The 10,026-nt window shown below is 47.1% G+C and overlaps 1 long non-coding RNA gene across 1 annotated transcript; it reads left to right on the top strand.

The window, feature by feature from the left end:
* The first annotated feature begins 6,670 nt into the window (after positions 1–6,670).
* Positions 6,671–8,572, top strand: LOC140561670 (uncharacterized). Its single transcript, XR_011980085.1, has 2 exons — positions 6,671–7,513; positions 7,584–8,572. It is a non-coding gene; the product is annotated as an uncharacterized lncRNA (long non-coding RNA).
* The last annotated feature ends 1,454 nt before the right edge of the window (positions 8,573–10,026 follow it).

Below are 10,026 nucleotides of genomic sequence, written 5' to 3'. Positions count from 1 at the left end.
TTTGGTGTAGGGTTACATTCAATGGACAATCATTTACATTCCAGAGTATGTGCCTGCCATAAGTTCTCCTCAATACATATTTCCAGATCGAACAAGGAAAAGTGTTTTATTGTGAAGAGTGTCAAGAAGTCACAAGTCAGATATGACTACATCTGCCAGCTTCACACACTTCTGTATGATTTTGATTCAGAAAGATGTGCAGTAACCGGTCTTAACTTAAATATAAAGAAATGAGATGCAAATTCATTCATTCATGCAAGTTCACAGGAAGGAATGTTTCACAAAGATTGTGGGTAAAGTTGATATCTGACTTTTTATTTTCACTTTTACAAGTAATGATTTATTCAGTGATCAATCCTAAAGACATAACTATACTGCACTGATGTGCTCACCATATATTCAGCCTGCTGTTAGTGGAAAATTAGTATCAATAACCTCTATATAACCTTCCACATAACCAAATGCTCTATTGGCTAAGAAAACATGATAAGTAACCACTTACTTCTCATGGTGTGAATAATGACTTTTGAAAATCAGGAAGTCAAAAGGTCAGGTCAAAATGGAACTGCACAGAGAGCTTCACGTGTCCAGTGTTGCGAAAGGTTCCTTTCAGGAACTTTTTATGTTCAAGGCTATCTCTTCACCATATATGTACTGACTTTATTATGATTACCATGCATATAACATTTTTATTTGCTAAGAGTGAAAGTGAGGCTTCTGCCAACCTTTGATCGTTTAAAATGGCGGCCACAAGATAGGCTGCTGTCATGACCAATATCATATTTTGCCTTTTTTTAGATATTTTTCACTATTATTCTTACTGTAGACCATCTTTCTTTTCACCATGGCTTGTATTAGTTAGGATAGTCTCACTCTTGCTTCTGATAAGCTACAATTTGATAACCTTTTGTTGTTTTTAACTCCAGATCCAAACTGGCTGAGTAACATCCTTGGGGAAAAACAAAAGATGATATGCGAAGCTGCAGCCCTGAAAAAAAGCAAGTCGGTTATAGGAACAGGCTAAGAGCTTGAGCACACCGAGCACCCCTGCCTAGCATCCTGATAGCCAACATCCAGCATCTGGATAACAAGCTTAATGATCTCCAGGCCAGGATCAAGTTCCAGAGGCACGTTCAAGACTGCAACATCCTCTGCTTCTCCAAGTCATGGTTTAGCCCAACAGTACTGGATCACGCCATTCAGCCGGCCAAGTTCTCCTCGGTTTACCCTATGGATCAAACAAAGGAGTCAAAGGGAGGTGGAGTATGTGTGACGGTGAACAACAACTGGTGCGACCATGCCAACATTGTTACTTTCACATGCTCTTGCGGAAGGGTGACAAATGCAAGTCTCAAATGGAAAGTTCTTAAAGATGTCACCCTTCATATTTTGCCATATAAGCTTTATTTTTTTTCTTAAATACAATGCACTTGATTTGTGGTATATATGTAAGTAGTTTCAAAATGTTTGGTTTCATGAACAGAGCAGTATTTGTAACTTTATTGGTACCAATGCTTAAAACAAGTGTTGTCTACTGAAGACGATGTCCATAGTATCACTATTTCTTTTACAAAATAGTACAACACATTGACATTTTACATGAAATGGATATTGTTTCATGTTTATAAATGTAGAATTAATAATGTTAGGGAAAAACTATTTAACTTGATCTACTGATCTACTCAATTCCTACAAAAGTAAAATCTTGGTGGATTGTACTTTTCTTAATATTTAGAATTACTAAGTACATCTACATTGTATTCAATTACTTTATTTAGTTCAGAATTTGATTAATTAGTAATAAATATTTTCCCTCAAATGCTAGAATGTTTGTGCATTGTGGGAGCACTGCATAAACATATGATTAAATTCAAAAAGCCCAAATGGGGAACAGAAGGCAGATTAATCCTTAATATAACTTTTCATCATAGATTTAGTCATAACTTTTTCCAGCCTCCACAGCAAAACCCCTAAGCTAAGTAAAATAGATCACAGGAACCAGAGATGGCAGAATAAATCAATTAGTTAAACTAAAAAAGTTAAACTGATTTCACAACGAATTGACATCAATAATTTTACTCTTTTCAGGTGGGGGATTCCCATTACCTGTCACGCCCGCACCGCCGCGCCCGCCCCAAAGGCGGTCCCGGGCCACGGCTCACAGGCGAAAAAGGAACTATATGTTAATGAACCATGCCATGTTTATTCAAAGGAAGGACTTTTATGTTGAAATGGACCTTCGGGTTGACACCCCTTGTCGCCATTTTGGTTTCTGGTTTTGGTTGTCATGTGACTATTCTTTGTTTGGTTAATGTGTTACACCTGTGGGCTGGTGTATTTAAGTAGGGCTAGTGCCAGCTGCTGGTTGCCGAGGATTACCCTTAGTGCACAACATGCGCCCAGGTTATTCAGTTAATGGTAGAGACTCAGTATTCACTGGTCTGGTCTGTAGAGTGCATCCTCGTACAGAGGACTTTCTCTCTAGCTAGCTTAGCAGGGGAAGCCAACTAGCTAGGCTGCTCTTGCCTCAGGGTCCATTAGGGAGCTACTGTAGGTCTGTGGTGATCTTTCGCCAGGCTTCTTCGGTTCAGCAAGCTGGGGTCCTGGAGCTCCAGGAGTGAGCGACTCTCCAGCTTGTTTCAGCAGTTAGCTCTCCTCACGTTGGACTGGAACGGTCGTCTAGGTTTGGCGGCTGACTCCTTACGCTCTCAAGTCTAGTAAGTTCAATGCGCCTGACTAGCGCTACTCTTTAGGTCCTAGTACATAGTTTTCCCAGGCTCGGCTTGGAAGTTTGTTTCTGAGTAACGGTGTTTCTGTTTTGTTTATGGTTTATTGTTATCAATAAACTCCTCGCTTCGGTCCATCCCCTGCGAGTGTTCTCCCATCATTGTCAGACCGAGTGGATCATGACAGAATCCTCGGCCGACCGCCTCCGAACAGCGGGATGGAGGCCTTGGGTCAGGCTGTCTGCGCCCAAGGTCAATTCCTGGGGCAGCAGCAACATACGTTACAGAGTGTGTCAGAGACTGTTGGTCGCCTGGTGCAGCAACAGGCTGATCAGCAGCAACAAGTCGCCCAACTAGTGGGTGGCATCCAGGGGCTTACGAATCTGATTCAGACTTCGTTGGAGCCCCCTTGTCCTCCCAGCCCTGTCACGACTTCCTCTAGCCCGTATCCGGTTGGAAAGCCGGATACGTACCATGGCGATCCGGAGCTTTGCGAAGGGTTCTTGCTATAGTGTGTGGTTTTCTTTAATAATCACCCAACCGGCACTGACCAGGCGAAGATCGCCTTTCTCGTAACCAGACTCGCTGGAAAAGCTCTGGACTGGGCCACAGCCACCTGGGAGGACCTCAGTGAGAAGCCCCTCTTGGACTACTTGAAGCAGTTCAAGGCAGTGTTCCAACAACCTCGAGAGGGGCTCACTAAGGGCGATCCAAGCCGGCAGCCCAGTATGCGCTGGAGTTCCGAACGCTAGCTGCTGGGAGCGGGTGGAACCAGCCGGCCTTGGTGGCGCTGTTCCGCAACGGACTTAATCCGCGTCTGCAGCGGGAGATGGCATGCCGGGGTGAGTTGCTTGAGCTTGACGAGCTTATCGTGCTCGCTATTAGGTTGGACCAGCTTCTGGGTTCAGCGGCCAGGCCGGGAAGGCAGACCGGTCCGGCTGTCCAGAGTAGAGAGCTACTCGCTGGTTCAGAGGGGCGAACCACACTGACGTCGTCGGCAGGAACGACCTGCGAGCCCATGGAAGTGGGTGCCCAGGGCCTCACACAGGAAGAGCGCAGGAGACGGAGCCGAGAGGGACTCTCTACTGCGGGGCTGTAGGGCACGGAAGGAAGGCCTGTCCTCGACGACTCCCATTGAAATCGTGCCTATTCACCGAGGAGCGCGAGGAAGGGGCCCCTCGCACCAATGCGGTGAGTCTGCCCGTCCAGGGACTCATTTCCCGGTCGATCACGTTGCCAGTCAGGGTTTCCTACCTGAGCCAGTCTCTTGTTGTTTCAGCACTGATCGACTTTGGAGCGGAGGGCAGCTTCCTGCGAGCTGACATCGCACAGCGTCTGCGGATCCCGACCGTGCCGCTCCCAAAGCCCCTCCGCGTCACCGCCCTAGATGGACAGCCCATCACCGTACTGAGGGATTTTGTCTCGCCGTGAGCTTCCTCCACCAGGAAGTGGCGTCCCTGCTGGTTCTACCTGTCTCCGAGCATGAGATACTAGGTCTGCCCTGGTTGAGCCAGCATAAGCTTTCCCCCCATCGCCCTTACGATTGCGCCATAGATCTGGTAGAAGGGGCCACTTTACCCAAAGCCAGGATCTACCCCCTTACGGGGGAAGAAGAGAGGGCAATTGAGGACTACATTACAGAGGCTTTAGCTCAGGGATACATCACTCCGTCCAAGTCTCCGGTGGCTTCAGGGTTCTTTTTCATCAGGAAGAAGGTGGGTGGGTTAAGGCCATGTATAGATTATCGGGCTCTCAACGCAATCACCAATAGGTACCCTTTTCCTATGCCGTTGGTGCCTTCCGCTCTCAAGCAGCTGCGGGGAGCCCGGATATTCACGAAATTGGATCTCGGCAGTGCGTATAACCTGGTGCGTATCAGGGAGGGTGACAAATGGAAGACGGCGTTCATGACCACAAGGGGACATTTCCAGTACCGGGTTATGCCATATGGGTTAGCTAACGCCCCCTCCGTCTTCCAGGCTTTCATAAATGACGTCCTGAAAGACTACCTCGGATGCTTCGTGGTGGTCTTTCTGGACGACATTCTAGTGAACTCCCCCAACCTGTATACGCACATCCGTCAAGTTCGTCTGGTCCTGGCGAGGCTTAGGGCCCACCTGCTATTCGCTAAATTAGAGAAGTGCGTGTTCCACGTCCATGAGATCCCTTTTTCTAGGGTACATTATCAGCGAGCGGGGGGTTCAGATGGATCAGACCAAGGTCCAGGCAGTCTTGGACTGGCCGACACCTGGCTCCGTTAAGGAGGTCAAGCCGTTCCTATATTTTGCTCATTTTTATCGACGGTTTATCCGGGATTTTAGCAGGTTGGCAGCCCCGATAACGTCGATACTCAAAGGAGCTCCCTGGCGCATCACGTGGACGTCGGCCGCGGAGGACTCCTTCCAGGCGCTCAAACGCGTATTTACGTCGGGGTGGGGGCGGTTCTCTCCCAACGTCACGGGGAGAACGATAGACTCCATCCGGTGGCTTTCTACTCAAAGAAGCTCACGGGGGCCGAACGGAATTACGGGGTAGGGGATGGGGAGCTCCTAGCAGTCAAAATGGCGCTCGGAGAGTGGCGTCATTGGTTAGAGGGTGCTCCCTACCCCTTCCTTGTATTAACGGATCACAAGAATCTAGAGTTTTTGAGAAATGCCAAGTGCCTGAACCCCCGGCAAGCTACATTTACATTTACACTTATGGCATTTAGCAGACACTCTTATCCAGAGCGACTTACAAGGTTACTCGTATTACAGAGGTGGGTCAGTGTAGTGTTAGGAGTCTTGCCCAAGGACTCTTATTGGTGTAGCGTAGCACAGTCACCCAGACCGGGAATCGAACCCCAGTCTCCCACATGGTGTGGTAGCTCAGTGGCAGGTAGTGGTGTTATCTGTTGCGCCACACCAACCACAAGCTAGGTGGTCCCTGTTCTTCGCCAGGTTCAGATTTACGATCTCGTATCGTCCGGGCTCCCTCAATACCAAAGCGGACGCTCTCTCTCGTATTCACCAGTCTGCGGATGAGGGAGAGACCGCTCCAGCATCCATCCTGCCGTCGGGTGTCACCGTCGCGGCAATTCAGTGGGACCTGGATACTGAGATAGACGAGGCCCTCAAACGCACCACCGTGCCCCCATCATGCCCTGTGGACAAGGTCTACGTCCCGGGGGCTTTCTGGGAGAAGCTCATCGGTTGGGCTCATGCTTCTCCGGCATCGGGTCATCCAGGTGAGGCCCGCACATACTATCTGCTCTCTCCCAAATATTGGTGGGAGGGAATGAGGGCAGATATACATCGGGTAGTGGCATCATGCAGTGAGTGTGCTCAATGTAAGACCCCGAAGACGCTCCCGTCGGGGAAGCTCATGCCGCTACCTGTTCCTGAACATCCGTGGTCTCACCTGGCTGTCGACTTCATTACCGACCTGCCTAAGTCTGATGGGCACACGGTGGTCATGAGGGTAGTGGACCGGTACTCAAGAGGGGTTAGGTTCATACCATTCTCTGCATTGCCCTCAGCAATGCAGACTGCTCAAGCCCTGGTAGACCACGTCTCTGAAATTCCGGAGGACATAGTATCTGACCGGGGGGCCCAGTTCACAAACACCTGGGGGTGAGTGTAAGCCTGTCCTCGGGTTATCACCCTCAGTCTAACAGCCAGTGCGAGCGCACTAACTAGGAGCTGGGGAAGTTCCTACAGCTGTACTGCCATGACTACCCCAGCAACTGGTCCTGGTATCTGGTCTGGGCCGAGATGGCCCAGAACTCACTGAGGTGCGCAACCACTGGCCTGACCCCATACCTGTGTTACCTAGGCTGTCAGGGGACCCACCCGGCCTTTGGGGCATCCTCGTACAGAGGACTTTCTCTCTACCTACCAACATCTTTGGGTAAAGACAAAAGATGATATGCGAAGCTGCAGCCCTGAAAAAAAGCAAGTCGGTTATAGGAACAGGCTAAGAGCTTGAGCACACCGAGCACCCCTGCCTAGCATCCTGATAGCCAACATCCAGCATCTGGATAACAAGCTTAATGATCTCCAGGCCAGGATCAAGTTCCAGAGGCACGTTCAAGACTGCAACATCCTCTGCTTCTCCAAGTCATGGTTTAGCCCAACAGTACTGGATCACGCCATTCAGCCGGCCAAGTTCTCCTCGGTTTACCCTATGGATCAAACAAAGGAGTCAAAGGGAGGTGGAGTATGTGTGACGGTGAACAACAACTGGTGCGACCATGCCAACATTGTTACTTTCACATGCTCTTGCGGAAGGGTGACAAATGCAAGTCTCAAATGGAAAGTTCCTAAAGATGTCACATTTCATATTTTGCCATATAAGCTTTATTTATTCTTAAATACAATGCACTTGATTTGTGGTATATATGTAAGTAGTTTCAAAATGTTTGGTTTGAATGAACAGAGTAGTATTTGTAACTTTATTGGTACCAATGCTTAAAACAAGTGTTGTCTACTGAAGACGATGTCCATATGTAACCAGTGCAGCCTTTGCCTGGCTACGAGTGTCTGGTGAGCCCTGTCAGCCACCGTAGTCAAGGTGATGCGCTGTTTTCCCCCCTCCCTTTTCTCACGTACTAGGTATGCTTTGGTTGAGCCAGATCAGCTACCGTAGTTGGAGCACTGCGCTGTTTTCCCCCTCCCCTTACGGAAGCGCCAGGTGGATACAATCGGGGTGAGCATTAGCTTTAGCATATATACATACGGCGGTGCTGGGTGTATGGAGAGCTTCATTCTGCTAGGGTCTGTTGTGACTTCGGCGACGGTCATCAGACGGTAGGTTACTTCTAAAAGTGGTGCTACGTTGGGTTGTGGTTAAATATTAAGGTGTAATGTCCCTGTGCAGGTGTGTTGGCGTGCCGGTCTATGCAAGCTTCCCCCCCCTCTTCTGAGTCTGTGGTGCATTAGCACAGAGCTCTCGGAAACTGCTTAAACACTGTAGCCATTTGTTGTGGATTCACTGCGCTTTTACCGCTCCTGTAAGCAGGTTGTGCTGAGACAGCGTCTAACAGTAGGTAAGTACGCGGTAGTACGAATAGCTTTGCGTGTTTACTGGTAGCTTATGCGGCTAACGTCTGTTTTATGTAGGTGTAATGTGGATTGGTGCAACAGCTAACTGGGTGTGAGCTTGTGCATAGCAGCAGCTAAAGCGTTCTGTGGGAGCGTCGCCACTGACCAGTCCAGGGGGCGCCGGACTATTGGAACGTGCAGACCTGAAAGCAACTACTCGTCATCTCTTGTTTTAATAATAAATGTTTAATACCTACATGGTGAAATTGGAGCCGCTGCTGTTTTGCTGGGTTTGTTACTTTTGTTTGGTTGGTTTTGCTTTTTTTCTATTTTGTTTCCTAGTTTTATTTTGGTTTATCGTGTGGAATATTTTAAAGAACTATTTTTTTTGTTTGTTTTTATTATTATTATTATTATTATTATTATTGGCTATTTGTGGGAAATCATTCTGGCTGTGGGGAGTCCTCTGGTTCCAGTGATCAGAGCCATTGTGGATTCTAATTGTGTCTCTTCTTCTTATAGGACATCTGGATGCTCCTTTCCTGTCTGTTCACTCGTGGTTTGGCACCTTACTTGCTGTGGTGTGAGTTCACGTGCACTGCACTTTTGTGTGTGTGTGTATTGGAGACTTTAGAATGCAGACAGGGCTAGGCCACCTGTAATTGGACGCCCACAGCCGATATCCCAGTTCTTTGGATCTCCTGTAATTTTGTTATTATATTCTTTGTTTATTTTTTCTTATTGTGTTTGTTGCTAATTTTAAATAATATTAATAAATGAGTGATTTTATACATGGTGGTGAATAAACCTTTCTAATTACCTCAATCCATGTCTAGGTGCTTTTTATTACTCAGATTTATAGAATATTTCCTGGGGTGAAATTCCCCAGGTGGTGTAGTCGGGTGTTGCTATACTACCACAGGTCACACATAGTATCACTATTTCTTTTACAAAATAGTACAACACATTGACATTTTACATGAAATGGATATTGTTTCATGTTTATAAATGTAGAATGAATAATGTTAGGGAAAAACTGTTTAACTTGATCTACTGATCTACTCAATTCCTACAAAAGTAAAATCTTGGTGGATTTGTACTTTCCTTAATATTTAGAATTACTAAGTACATCTACATTGTATTCAATTACTTAGCAATTAGTTCAAAATTTGATTAATTAGTAATAAATATTTTCCCTCAAATGCTAGAATGTTTGTGCATTGTGGGAGCACTGCATAAACATATGATTAAATTCAAAAAGCCCAAATGGGGAACAGAAGGCAGATTAATCCTTAATATAACTTTTCATCATAGATTTAATCATAACTTTTTCCAGCCTCCACAGCAAAACCCCTAAGCTAAGTAAAATAGATCACAGGAACCAGAGATGGCAGAAAATCAATTAGTTAAACAAAAAAAGTTAAACTGATTTCACAATGAATTGACATCAATAATTTTACTCTTTTCAGGTTGGGGGTTCCCATTACCTGTCACGCCCGCGCCGCCGCGCCCGCCCCAAAGGCGGTCCCAGGCTGCGGCTCACAGGCGAAAAGGAACTATATGTTAATGAACCATGCCATGTTTATTCAAAGGAAGGACTTTTATGTTGAAATGGACCTTCGGGTTGACACCCCTCGACGCCATCTTGGTTTCTGGTTTTGGTTATCATGTGACTATTCTTTGTTTGGTTAATGTGTTACACCTGTGGGCTGGTGTATTTAAGTAGGGCTAGTGCCAGCTGCTGGTTGCAGAGGATTACCCTTAGTGCACCACATGCACCCAGGTTATTCAGTTAATGGTAGAGACTCAGTATTCACTGGTCTGTAGAGTGCATCCATGTACAGAGGACTTTCTCTCTACCTAGCTAGCTTAGCAGGGGAAGCTAACTAGCTAGGCTGCTCTTGCCTCAGGGTCCATTAGGGAGCTACTGTAGGTCTGTGGCGATCTTTCGCCAGGCTTCTTCGGTTCAGCAAGCTGGGGTCCTGGAGCTCCAGGAGTGAGCGACTCTCCAGCTTGTTTCAGCAGTTAGCTCTCCTCACCGTCGGACCGGAACGGTCGTCTAGGTTTGGCGGCTGACTCCTCACGCTCTCAAGTCTAGTAAGTTCAATGCAACTGACAAGTGCTACTCTTTAGGTCCTAGTACATAGTTTTCCCAGGCTCGGCTTGGAAGTTTATGTTTCTGAGTAATGGTATTGGCTCAGCCCCGGCAGCTAGCATGGCCCTAGTGCCTCACCAGCCCCAGGTGTGTTCCTTTTGTTTGCCCAGTATTGTTTGTCATG

The sequence above is a fragment of the Salminus brasiliensis genome, chromosome 9, assembly GCF_030463535.1.
Source record: "Salminus brasiliensis chromosome 9, fSalBra1.hap2, whole genome shotgun sequence".
In the NCBI taxonomy this organism is placed as follows: Eukaryota; Metazoa; Chordata; class Actinopteri; order Characiformes; family Bryconidae; genus Salminus; species Salminus brasiliensis.
This window is presented reverse-complemented; position numbering and strand designations above follow the sequence as displayed.